Here is a 14,325-nt window from a genome sequence, read left to right as displayed (position 1 = left end):
CGTAATGGAGTCACTAAAGTGACCGTCTTAGACAGGTATTATTGCTTAGTGTGATAGGGGTTGTGTGTTAAATTATGGTGGCCGCGGCCGCGTTGGGTAGGTGCCCGTTTTACACAGTTAAATTATATAGAAAAAACGCAAGGGGAGAAATGGAAAGTGACCGTTTGTACAGGTGGCCGTCTTATAGATGTGGCCGTCAGGGCAGGTTCGACTGTACTTTACTTTTTTTTTTTAACCAAAGCGCACTGACACAAGCACGTCACTACTGAGAGTGATTTTGAGAGTTAATCCCTGTGATAGGGTTGTTTGAATAATTGCAGATTGATGTTACTTGTAGCACCTTCCTGCCACGATACCCGTTCAATACAAGTTCCCCCATGATCATGCCATGCAGGCTCTCGTCAGACGAATTCTAAAGTAAGAGCAGGAATTCTTTACAGTTTCAGTTGTCATAATATCAAGAGATCGTATTTTTGCACTGACTAAACGAACACTAGGCCTACTAGTACTAGTAGCCAATAAAGTTTTATTGGTGAGCAGTGACGTAGGCAATGCATGTGTGTAAAATGTGTGTGAGAAACGGGAAGTACTGAGAACACTCCCATTTTTCGCCCGGGGCTGAGATTTGTAGTAAGCTTATTTGATAAATTAAGGGTTATCCACACCACAGCGCAGCATGATACCAGCTGAACTACCGGCTCGCTCCCTGTACAGCAGGCTGCTCATGGTACATGATGTCTTGTACATGTTATATATATCTTGGTCTTCAACTGAGATATCAATTTTAACCACTATAATAGCCCCCCCCCCCCAGCATTTGTGGAGTAGCATTTGGCAGTTTACACTTAAGTGTCGCACGCAAAAGATGTGGGTTTGATTTCCTTATGGGCAAGTTTTGTTGTTTTTTAAATCGAGCATCGCCCTCTGTCTGCTGGGACATCGTGTTCCTTCCAGCCTGGATTAGCCCTGAGAAGTGACAGGCAGGGTCGAAGCATCCTATCTACCAAATTATCGTAATAATTGTGTTGATGGGGGTGAACATGTAGTCTACAATTTTACATGTTATCACCGGCAAATTTCTGGGTGATAATGAAAGCGAAAGTAGATCTTGATTTTTTCCCTATTAGATCGAGCCTGGTTGTCATACATACCCTTCCGCCTGCCGCCATCGCCGCCTGTTCGTATGAAACGTACTCTCACTCTCAGACCAGGAAAAGCCGAACGAATATCGCAAACGCGACCAGCAAAAATGAACTTTCCGACCTTGTCGGATTTGGTTTTCAAATATTCGAGAACTTAATGTATTTTCCCGGGGCAATTATTGTACATTGTAATAGATTTTCTCAAATTCCCGAGGCATTCCCCGGTCTCGGCGATTTTGTTCAAATTCCTGGGACCTGGCAGTCACTTTGGATTTGGCATGCGACGAAGCAATAAAGGCAACACAACAATATCATATCAGTTCAACAATAAAACAAACCTATTAACGGACGATGCCCAAAATAACGACAAAATTTAATAAATAACGAAAAAAACGGCATCCCTCACAACTGATAGTGGTGTTGGATCAATGGAATATTATTACGGACGCGATAATGACGCCTTTCGAAAATATATAAACAATGACGAAAACGTTCAATAAACCATCTTATGTCAATTCGTGGAGATGTGCCGGATAAATCAGCGACTGCAACAAAAAAAAAAGAATGTATTGTTCACAGAATAGATCAAAGAGACCTTTTGTCAAATTATACTGGCAGTATAATCTTTCTTAGGGGTAATCTCGTACAGATTACATTATGCAACATGTTGAATATTTCAATCAATGCAGCATCAGACGATACTGACAAAATAATGTTGAAAGGGGAACATGAAGTCCAAAACGGGTTGAATTTCCAATGTGCTTCATGTGGGGATAACAAAAAGACAAAATAAGATCATAAAAGTGCAGGCTTTGCATTTGGCTTTCAGTAAAATCTTCCGGCTCAGATGATTACAAGTGGAGACATTTTCTATGAAGCAGTTTTGGACGTATAATAATTAATATTGGAATTCATAACTTGAGCAATGGCAAAGTTATCATATATATTTGGCCTCGATTTTCTGATCGTCGGGGTTGTAATGAAGCTGCAACTTGTCTGAATAACATTTCAGTTCTCTCACACAGATGAAATTAAAACATAAAAACATACAGTTAAGGGATGGGTGCCAAGGACAAAACAAAAATAAAATAGTAATGTATTTCCTTCTGTTTCTTGTTGAACAAAACTACTCCAGGTACGTAGACATACGTACTTTCCTTGTGACAGGACATTTGAACATATGGAAACATACAAGCAAAAATGACACCCAAGGGTACCAGATGACTACAGGAACATTAAAGAGCTGAGTCAACCAAACGCAACCATTTCAAAGTGGTAGTCATGGAAACAAAAGATGCTTGCTTTTAAATAAATCCGTAGCTAAAGACGCTATCAAACAATCCTTCAGGGATCTAAAATTTAGGGAGGACATGCGGTTTAGCTATACATTGTATATCTAGTAACATCTGTGTTTGTCGCCGCGGCCGCGATTTTTGCATTTTTTCAAAAAAAAAAACAACACAAAAACATACCCACAAAAAAAACAACAACAGCCCACCACCGCCGGGAAGAAAAAAATAATTTTAAAACGACAAGAACAGGGAACATTATTCGTCGAGAAAAAAAAAAAGAAACCAAACCTCTTTACTTTTAGAAAGAAAGTTTATTTTCATTTTCGCTCACAGAATTCTACACTTAGTGTAGAATTCTGTGTTTTCGCTTCACTTCGTATCTTTGTCACTTGTTAACACCACGTTATTTGTTATTTTAATGTGAAGAATATAGTAATAGTAGGCTACATTATGTACTATTTATATTGCTGTTTCTCTTTCGTGTTTCCCTCTTTGCTGTGTTTTAATTTGTTGATGTGTACTTTTTTCTCGTTATTGTTCTGATGTGCAGTTTTTCTATTTTTTGTGTGTTTATATTGCTAATGTTGTTCCTACCCTTTTTTAATGTGTTATGTTAGAGCGTGTCTCCACCAAAAACTGAATACACGTACTGACTCTGGCAGACCCCTTGAGTGTGATTCCATTATAATTTACGTGTTATATCTTTTACTTTTTCTTGAGTTACACACGTTTAAGGTTAAAACGACCATCTTCGGATAGGTGGACACATGCCCTTATTTGTTCATTTTTGAGGTTGTTTATTTTATTGTTCCGATATTAATTTCCTTCTGTTGTGGAACCTTTATTTTTTCACGTTTTTACACTAAGTGTGGCTACAAATGATGTTCTGGATGCTTACTTAAAGAAGCAGAGGACAAGAAATTCTGGTGTTTTAGACATTGCTGTTTACATGTACGTGGTCACAGAGAGTTGAAAGCTTGAAAATAAATATCAACTTTTTGGGCAACTTTTGCCATTTTTGTGGCAACAAACGCAGATTCTAGATACATGGCCAAAATGGCGAACTAACTTTGATGCGGGCACAAGTAGCCTACTGTTCAATACAAAGCACACCCTGGCCAGGTTTGGTACAAATGTATAATTTGAACAAAGCTGAACGATGGAAGAAGTTCAAAGTCTTTTAAGAGGATCAAAGATTGCTGTGGGGAGGCCAAAGTCTGCCTACGGGAGCATAAAATACACTATACATGATAAATATATATGATGTACAATATACGGTACATATCATAGATATGTATTAAAACACCAATGGAGAAGCAGCCAGCATAAAAATCTCGGCCATTATAATATTATCGCTTTGGGTGTGCGTTATCAAAACTTTTCTTTACACCCTTAAACAAGAGAGTCAAACAAGTCATTGACTTCTGTATAACGCGTGGTAAAAATAATACCTTTAGTTTATAACAATAACATACCGATATGATGAATCACCGTTCTCTCTACAGCGTTAATTTAGCCAGGTTCCCTGAGTAAAAATGGCATATCAAGGTCCTAAAGTACACTATCAATTCAATACTCTTTTTAATATTAACAAAATTCTTTCCAAATTTTCACATTCAATTACATATAATATGTCATTATGCAACTTGCAAACGTAATGTTGCAAAAAAAAAAAAAAAAAGAAAAAAAGGTGTACCTTGGTGGAAGTGCCCTTTGGCGAGGCAGAGCACATAATGACCATAACAAAATGTCCAAAACAATTTTTGTCGTAACGATTTTCTGACACCTTTTCCAAAATTACCCCCCCCCCCCCCTTAAAGAAAATAAATAAATTAAAAACCCTAAAACAAAACAAAAGACAACTTTATCTTCACAGTAAAATTACCATTGTTGTCTCTGGACCCCTTGACATTTCCTTATAAAAGCTAAAACCAATGCAAACAGTTCTGGGTACAGTGAAAGTATAACATGAAAGGAGACAAAAATAGCTGAGGGCTAAAAGAAACACAACAAAGTAGCCTACATGTAATCCAATGTTCATTGAACACCCGACCAAATTTGCACTCCAGCGACACTGTGTTAACTAGAAAGGACTGCAATGGCAGACTAGTTGCAACCTAAGAATTACAAAGTTTTATCTGCTCAGAAAGCTACTTAGGTTGGAGAATTTTGAAGTAAAAACTTGTGGGTTTCACTACATGTAAAGCTTTTCCAAAATGCAATTTTTTGAATATATCTTGATAGCAACCTTGAATAATCCTACAATTTTGATAGAGCAGGTAGAACATTTGATTTGTAACCCCATGGTCTTAGTACGGTAACTCAAAATGGACAAAATGTCAGATAGAACTTTGCAATTCTAAGGTAGCGTAATGTTAACTGTGAATCCATGAGTCATATTCCTGAGCTTTTAACGTTGGGCATTAATAATGTAATCAGTGATAAGTAGATCGATAAATCATAGTGGCATTATATCCATGTCTTATTCCAAGGTACTGGGTGTTTAACCCCCTCCCCTCCCCCCCCCCCGTACACTCTGGCTATAGAACGAACATATATTATTACATGAGTACAGTAGTCTCCGCCTAAGTTCCCAATACTTTGGAGCAAAGAAAATGCGGGATTTTAGGTGAACAGGATCTTAACTGACGCACCCAGGGGAATCTACCATGACATGTTCAGGCCAACAGTCCGTGAAAATGTTCTCCCCATGAATCTTAAATGAACTGACGTGACCTCTAGGGTGGGTTTATAATGACTAATGGTGAGCAAAGGGTGCCATTTTTACATATCAAATCATGAGTTTCAAGATGTACACTGACCCTATTGCTATTGCCCTTTAAACTTAACAACTGTCCAAAATTTATAGCTTTCTATCTCGGACTGAGTTCTCCTGCCTCGTATGCGGAGGTACTGTATTCTCAAACCAAACGGCTCGATGGGATACGTATATTATGTGATGTACACCCTATTTCAGTGGAAGTTTGTAGCACTATATGCGCGGCATGTGGTTGGTCAGTTGTACTTGTACTAAAATAGCTTGACTCGAGATTAAGACAAAAGCGATCCCTCAAACTCTGATCAGGGAGTACGGCAATCACCAGAGGATGCACCTGAGAAGGCTTGCGACTCAGACTTCTGAAATTAACCTTTTGTTGATAATTCTTGATAAAAATCATCAAGACCATAATTTGAGTGCACAGATAAAGAGGGTGTCAGGAAACTAAAGGACAAAAAATGGACACCTACAGACCAAACTGAAGAGTACATTCTCATTGACTTCCTGTGGCACACAAGTAGTCTCCGTCAAAGTTCCTTTAGCATCCACTTAATCCCTTTTGATGGTCCATTTGTACCAGTAACCCTCTTTAGTGAGCAGCTGGTCCAAGTATCAGTTTCAACAAATGCTAAACCACCTCCTTTTTGACGAATACCTCAGCAAGACATGTCTGTTCCAACTCCTGATTTACTAGACTATTGATTGAAAACAGTTATAATATGTGCCATGCAGGAGAAAATATCACTGTAGATCAACAACCTGTGCAATAAGAAAGAGGGAGGTGGAACTTTATTCAAGACATGCCTAGTAGGGATGGGCACGTACCGGTACTCAGTACCGGAACTCCCGGTTCTACCGAAGGAGGTGTCACTCAGTACCGGCACCTGGCCTCCAGTACCGGCTATCGGAGGGAGCCGACACCAAAGGTTATACCAACTTTGGGAAGGAGCCGAAACCAAAGGAGTTTGACATTCCCGAGAGGGAATCAAACTCTCGTCTTTACGTGCAACAACGAATGGCCTAGGCATCAGACCAGACCACAGACGCGGGTTGCCACAACCCTCGTCCTAATGTGTTGACATCACGTAAAAGATGTTCTGGTAAATCACATTTCCTTTAACTTGTCTGTAGATCTAGCTCCACTGATTAGATTTCATTTTATTCTGTTATTTATGGTTTATGGTGGGCAGTGTAAAACACTCTGTTTTCGCACTGGTTTTTTATTACATGTATTAATGATCTGTTTATTATTCTTTAAATTTCTTCTTCTAGGTGGGTCCTGATAGACGTAATTAGCATGTTCATAGCAATGCAACGCCTTGAGAAGACACAGCACACTTTGTATTATAATAATTATATTAATGAGCTGTATGAAAATAATATTGTATAAGAATCAGGAAAAAACCAAACCAAAAACCAAAGCCCAAAACCAAAACCAAAACCAAAAATATAACAAAACAATAAATTGCAGAAATCTCTTGAAGGGGCAAGAGTTCTTTTCAGTATGTATCAACTGTAAATAGCCCAGTAAAAACAAACGCAAAGAAAACAGCGGGATTAAAAAAAAAACACTTTAAATTTGTAATGAAGGTCTATTGAAGGTTATTGAGAAGCCTTAAGAACGACACACACACACACACACACACACACACACACACACATACACACACACACACACACACAGAGACACACACACAGACACAGACACACACACACACACACACACACACAAACACACACACACACACACACACAAGAACAGTCAGTGTTTCGGGCAGATCCCTTCTTTACAAGGATTTTCGGTACAACTATTTTCTACAGTTTTGAAAGTGATACAACACTTCTTTCTACATAACGTCTAATCGTTTTTAAAATGCTGTAACTTTCTTTCTCGCATGAAACTGCCTATGGATTTCCAAACCAGACCGTTTATTTGCATTTCCACATTCACATAAAACGTTGTGTTGATTGGTGTTGCAACTCTGGAGAAGATTCAGCTTACAATTAAAAATTAGTTAATAAAACGAAGTTCTCATACAGAGGTTACAACATCCAGCACCTCGCCAATCTTCGTGCAGGCCTACCGGTACACTTTATAAAAATGTAATGTCTACTTCCGTACCGGGTGTGTCCTAAGAGAAACTGATCCTGGTACATGTACATCATCTCTCGAACTAATTTGCAATAGCTAACAGGTGTTTTATACCCGTACAGAAGCGAATAAAAGGCTGCTTGTTAACAAACAACGTAGTTTAGACTGTTGGAGCTCATGAACGTTTGCTAAACTAAAGGCCACTTATTAATATAATGGCTCTTTTTTAATGAACGACGGATTTGTTTGTCCATTACTTGTTTCCTCCCTTGTCGTGTTGTCTCCAGTCATTTCATCAAGCTCATACACGTTCTTGGAAGATGTTCTGGAAAAAAAAAATTAGTGATATTATAAGCAATTATTTCTTTATCATCACTCTGGGAGTTATACAGGTATATAGATCTAGACTGATTTCAAATGCCTCTCCAGCGACTCATAAAATTGTATCGTTTAGGAATCGGGCTTCTTCGGGTTTGCCTGTCAAGGTCAACCCGGGACTGATAAGGACACCGATTTCCGGTAGAATGACGACGATACTTGATAAAATTATAGACTTCCTTGTACTTGTAGCGGTGTATGTGGTGAAACGGTTAGGAGCTTCGCTGTCGTAATGTCGTACGCAGGAGTCCCGAGTGACGAGAAAAGTTTTATCGAGTATCACGGCCTTTCTGTTGGGATGTTGTATCCCTCTCAGTCCGGGTTGGCCCCGACAGGCAGGGTTTGGAAACCCGGCTCCAAAATGATATAGATTGTGTCGATGGGGGTGTAAGAACACCTAGCCTCCTAAAAAAAGACTTCTTTTTAAGGGAATCGAATGCAATCTCGCCAGCGTCTCCCCCCATAGATGCTGGTCCCATGGTAGGTAGGAACAAGCACATAGTTTTCTCGGGTACAGGTAAACAATTTTGCAGGTCAATTGGCGGTTTTGAAATCGAACAGAGTAGGCCATCCGGCCAGAATTCAAATTCAATTCCCACCCAAAACTGAAGATAGGCCTACTCTGCTCCGTTTAAATGTGTCACGATGCGATGGAGTCAGGCAATCGTCAATTTTTGGTCTTGTGAAGTTATTGGTATCATCTAAAAGGTTCTCAGGCGCGGTTTGTCCATAGAGCACGGTCGTGCAGTGCCGCCCACATTTTTATTTATGTTCTCAAACGTAAAACACCCACAATAATAAAATAAAAGAAGCCAGAAACAAACACTAACCAAATATTATATCAAAACAAAGGTCATTACGGGCGCCATAACTATCATTTCTATGCCTATAGCGCCCTAAAACATCTAGATCTACTATGCCATGCCAAAGTCCACGCGCTTTAGCTAAACAGAAAAGGATATTCAACAGTGTAACCTGACCTATAAATCGCTATTGGGGACAACCCAAGCGATGACGCAACTCGTAGCGAGTTTGGCGGTACATCAATATATTAATAAACATGATTAGACCCTACGCTATTCTTTGCCAATATTATGTGAACCCCGGAGCAATCCAGCGGAGTGCTCAAGTGAATTGTGATTGGTTCATTGTTTGTCTTGCCACTATTTTAAGTGACTCTGTAACTGTGAACCCGAGGGAGGTGAACGTGACCGTTTTATGAGTTGTGCCTTTGAATGGTTTTGTAGTGGAGTAGTGCAAGTTATTACTTGTACTTGAGTGTTCAGTTCCAATACAGGATGAACGAAATTGATGTTTAGCTAACAAACAAATTTAGTACTAGAAATTAAAGCGACAAGTAAAAAGAATGAAAATAAAAGCACGAGGCCCTCCCTTACCAACTCAAAGATCCTAAAATTATACACTGTCTCATTTACTATGTCCTTGACTATCTTCAGCATGCGATAGCTTAATTATTATTTTGCACGTCCACTTTTAGCCCCACGAGCCGCCCCTGAAGGTTGTTTATTTGTCTTTCAATGGAAAAAATAATTCAAGTTATCTTGAATACAAGTCGAGATAATTGCGACTGGAGGAGATTGGGGTCGCCTGGTTTCAGAGGTTATATTAGAGGAAAATGGCTGCCAAAGTTTTATTTCCTTAGCCGTCCAAGAAAACATAAAATTGATCTTTTTGTGCCTTTATTCAACATTTTCAGTACTATCCACACAGGAATGTTTTCTCTAATGGACATGAAAGGTGTTGAGACGAAAAACAAAAATTCAATAGAAATTCCCAAACCTGCGGAAAAATACCAGTTTCTTCAATTTTAATTATTTTGACGAGTGCCTGATTTCATCATGCCGCCTCACATTTATGTATATTATGTCGCCATCCGTGTTTTGTTCCGACTTCCAAAAGATCTTTACAACAATCTTTGCGCCTATTTTGTGTTTTCAAGACAGCTAACTCCCTAAAATATAGTTAAACGAACTATGCTATAAAGCATATTACACAGATGTCGCCACTAGCCCTTTTGAGAACGTTTCTTTGTTTCAGCAACTCATACAAGAGAAATGAGTCGTCTTGTAGTATAGGATCTCGTACGATCTTTGACGATGAGCACATTAGTGTGTCTATCGATATTTCTCTTTTTTTTGGTGGTTTTTGTAAAGTGTTTTACGGCGCTCGCAACTGCAAAGGTCATATGAGCGCGCGGGACACCCCTAATATTTTCAGTTGGTAGGAAATTTTGAATTTTGCCCGGGTGACGGCCGAAGCCTACTCTTATCGATTTTAGACCACCAAGGGATCTTTAACGTGCACAACTTGCACACGGGTACTCCGAGATTTTTCGCCCTTGTCCGAGAAGGTTAGGTGTAGATCTTTCCTACCAGAAGATCAGGGGTGTGGCAGAAAGACAGCAGTAAGGAGGAGCCAAGGAGTAGCAGTAGAAAGGCTGCAGAAAGAGGATATTTCTCTCTAGTATCTCAAACTCAACTAACCTTCCGAAATACTTGGCGTCTTCAACCGTGTCTGGGAGCTTCCTGTTGAGTGTTTCTGGCAGTAACAAGGCTAGCAGACCAGCAGTCACGCTCATACCTCCGAAGATGATCAAGGGCAGAGCCACTCCGAGATCCCCCTTCAGGACTGATCCCTGTAAATTAATGATAGTGATTGTATAAATATTACACTCTGATCGACTATGTTTAGACAATTTCCAAGGCTGGCTGCTTCGACCCTGCCTGTGGATGGTCACGTCCTGGCTGACTGGAATACAACAAAGAAACTCCCAAACAAACAGAACGAGATAGTCGATAGAAAAGCTTTCCAACTTGAGAAAATCGGACCGCGTCTTCTGCGTACTACCGTGAAGAGCATGATCATTTCAACATCCTACCAGCTCTTAGAATTCGCCTTCTATCACTATGCGATTTGCTAACAAATAATTTTCAGTAAGAGTATTCGCAATATCTATTAAAGACCACAATTCACATGCAATATCACTTTCAAGGGGCACCGAGCTGAGTTTTTTTTTGGGGGGGGGGGGGTTGTTTATAAGACGGACAAAGGGAAACTTTTTAGCCCACATACCCAGCGCCTCGTTCTTAATTCCATATCTCTCGAGGGAGAGATTTATAAATAAATTGGAAGTAAATAAGAAGCATGTAAAAAAAAAAAAAAAGCAATTAAGTTAAAATGAACTTACCAGGTCTCCGATATAGGGCGCCAAAACTCCACCTATCCTGGCGCACACAGAACTGGCCCCCATGCCAGAGTTACGCATGACAGTTGGGAACAGCTCCGCGGAGAAGATATAGATCACGGCGAATGCTGCAGACGCCCCAAACCGGCCAATCAGGGCCAAGGCAACGTTGATCCGTTCTGAAAAAAAAATGAGTAGGAAAAGAAAATCTCTCTCTCTCTCTCTCTCTCTCTCTCTCTCTCTCTCTCTCTCTCTCTCTCTCTCTCTCTCTCTCTCTCTCTCTCTCTCTCTCTCTCTGTCGCCTTTCCCACTCTCTACTCCCCCATCCACCGTGTACCCCTTTCTTTCTTCCACCAATTTGAACCAAAATTGAGCAAAAACAACCAAGCTAAAAGAACACGTACTTGGTCCTCCAAAGATGATGGGGAACATGGTGCATACACAAGCCACACCTCCCAGCAGATTGGAGAAGCACTGTAAAGGCTTACGACCAACCACATCCAGGAACATGATGCAAAAGACATAAGCAGCCAACTCCACAGTGGCTGACAGCGCCATGTTTACGAACAGGTCACCAGACAGAGATCCCACGTTGAGACTGAGTCCGTAGTACACCATGCTAGCAACCATCCTGTTGATTGATTTATTGATTGATTGATTGATTTATTGATTAAAACACGTTCGGTCACTTGGCGCAATAATAGTGCGCCGGGGAAAATGATCCTTTCTGACCACCTGGCGCAGTTTTCTCCTGACTGGGTGACCAGATGGGGTATTTTGCACTGCTGGCTGTATGATTGCAAAAGTGTTACATGTAATTGGTTAATTGATTGATTGATTGCTTGCTAGTTAATGTTTTACGCCACCATGGACACAGTTAAGATAATTTTGGAAGCGAGTTGTTTCGATTCTGTACGTCGACATGGCCAGCCCGTGCCAAACAGGAAAAATCAGCGAAGCAAATATAGACTAAGACACCCGATAAAACAATATCTTCATCACATGGGAATATATTCAACAGCTTCAGGGTGTAAGAGTAAGAGCGAAGAGGAATGGAAGAGTATATAAAGGGAGAGACAGAAATGATTTTTATTTTGGGGGAGGGGTGAAATAGGAGTGCACATACTTTTATTCCAACTTTTAATAACTTTTATGGAATAAAGATATTATTATCAGTTTTTTGTTTTGTTTTGGGGGGGGGGGGGGGTCGTTTAAGGTTCCGCCCGTCGGTTGTTTTTCTTAGCACTGTTCTTAATGCTGAGGTCTGTCTGTCTGTCTGTCTGTCTGTCTGTCTGTCTGTCTGTCTGTCTGTCTGTCTGTCTGTCTGTCTGTCTGTCTGTCTGTCTGTCTTTTTCTCTCATCCTCAATCCACCATGAAAGCACCATTTTAGATATTTTTATGTCAAGGAGCAGCCGTTTGGCTCCAGCAGCTTTATGTGATATTAATAATGGCAAATGACAATGGTGTGGGCTTAAAATCCCCACTTAACACTTAAATACCGACAAAAAGACGAAACTTCCGAAATTTCCGTCTCCGACATTAATTTATTCTGGTGGGCTGCTCCGTTAGTCCAGTAGACATTACGGAGCGGATGGCCCCGTTTTGAATTTTCAACAAGGCGATCTGATGTATGGTTTTTTGGGGGGAGTTTTTAAGGCCCTCCACCCTTTTGGAGACGGGAATGGAGGTTAAATTCGGAGGTTCCACTTCTAAAATGACATTAAAGTGTCAAAAAGGGCGTTAAACCTATATAATGTATCTGATAGAACTAAACAAAGAGTGAGAAGTACAATGAACAGTCCGAAAACATTCCCACGTCGGATTCAAACCAGGACCACCTGCACTATTGTCCTTTAGAATACCAACAGAGCTATCGGCACACTCCGGCTTAATGACAACTCAATAATAATTAATAATAAGCGGATAGACGAGTTTTAATTATTAGTGAGGTATAATTAAAATTAATGAAGATAATACCCTTCTGCATTGCATTACGTAACGAAGACGATGTAATTAATGATCATTTAACGGTCACCTCTTAGAATAGACTTTGATAAACATGTCTCACCAGTTAAAGAAAATGACACCTGATCTTATTATTAGAGTGGGTGTGGTAAACATGTGCCAGATTTTTTCTCCTTTTCCTTCGAGCTCGACGTCCTGCAGATTTGATACCTTGTCTGATAACGTAACTTTGTTAACTTCTGCAGCCTTCTTGACGATTTTTGAAGCTTCTTCCAAACGCCCTTTGTTGATGAGCCATCGAGGGGACTCGGGGACAAGCCTGAAAGTGGAGGTAGAGGATTAACAAAGGTAGGCATACATTATAATATCGTTCTGTTTCTTCTTTTATCATTTTATTGTTGCTGCTGTTGATGATGATGCTATTGCTACTACTTCTGCTGCTACCTCTGCTGCTGTTTCTTCTTCTTTTGTTGTTGTTGTTGTTGTTGTTGTTGTTATTGTTGTTGTTATTTGTTACAAGATATAGTGGAAACCTCGAGCAAAAAAGTTTATTTACATAATCGTGAAAGAACGGTTTTTTTTCATATTTTATTTCAATTTTGTAGATCATACCAAGTGAGCCAATATGTATACGTTAAAGGGGAATTGGGGAGACTGATGTTCTATTCAGTAGTCAGAGTCAGAGGCAATCATTTGAAGTAGACTGTTTTTAGTTTGATTAAATGTAATGGTAGGGTTTGTTTTCAGGAATGTTTATATTGTGTATTTCCTGGAAGTAAAATTAGTTTCAGGGCAGCCTGTAAAAAGAACGGTGCGATTCTTGAAAGCTTTGCCACCCCCCCCCAAAAAAAAAAAAAATTCAAAAAAAAAAAATTCAACGCTTTTAATTTTCATTTAAAACCCGAAACAGCATTAGCACAGCCATTTTGAGTAGATGACATAAACAACATTAGCTGTTTATTGCTTTTGTATCATAATAATATTGGCGTTGCACTTTCAGGGATAATTTGCCATTATTTACAACTCTCAAATGAGCTAAGCTGTTGGAAGGGCAGCAGAAATTCGACCCCATAATTCCATGGTGCTTTTTCTTTAATGAAGGACAGGCTATCGTTTAATTTTTCTCTCTCTTTATTGTAACATAGACTTCAGTTGACTCGACCAGATGGAACTCACCACCAGTAGCTTAGTAAAAGCACAGTGCCAGCGGAGAAGGAGATCTGCAAGTACCGCCATTCCCTGATGCCATACGCCAGACCAACTTGGATGAAGAGACCCATACACCAAAAGATCTCTATTACTATGCCTGCGTACTTGCGCTTTGATGGACCAACCAGTTCCATGCCTTGAAGAACATAAATAATTTTGCAAATGAGTAATGGAAGTACTAAAAAAGGGAATAAAAGTGACAGACCCACTAACAAAAGCAGTCAGACAGACATACACACATACATACACACGCTGTCCCCCT

At 39.9% G+C, this 14,325-nt stretch overlaps 1 pseudogene; it reads right to left on the bottom strand.

Moving 5' to 3' along the window:
- Positions 1-5,964: 5,964 nt before the first annotated feature.
- LOC101861281 lies at positions 5,965-11,518 on the bottom strand (annotated as a pseudogene).
- Positions 11,519-14,325: the final 2,807 nt, after the last annotated feature.

The sequence above is a fragment of the Aplysia californica genome, unplaced genomic scaffold, assembly GCF_000002075.1.
Source record: "Aplysia californica isolate F4 #8 unplaced genomic scaffold, AplCal3.0 scaffold00174, whole genome shotgun sequence".
NCBI lineage: Eukaryota > Metazoa > Mollusca > Gastropoda > Aplysiida > Aplysiidae > Aplysia > Aplysia californica.
Note: the sequence above shows the minus strand (reverse complement) of the source record. Positions and strands in the feature narration are given on the sequence as shown.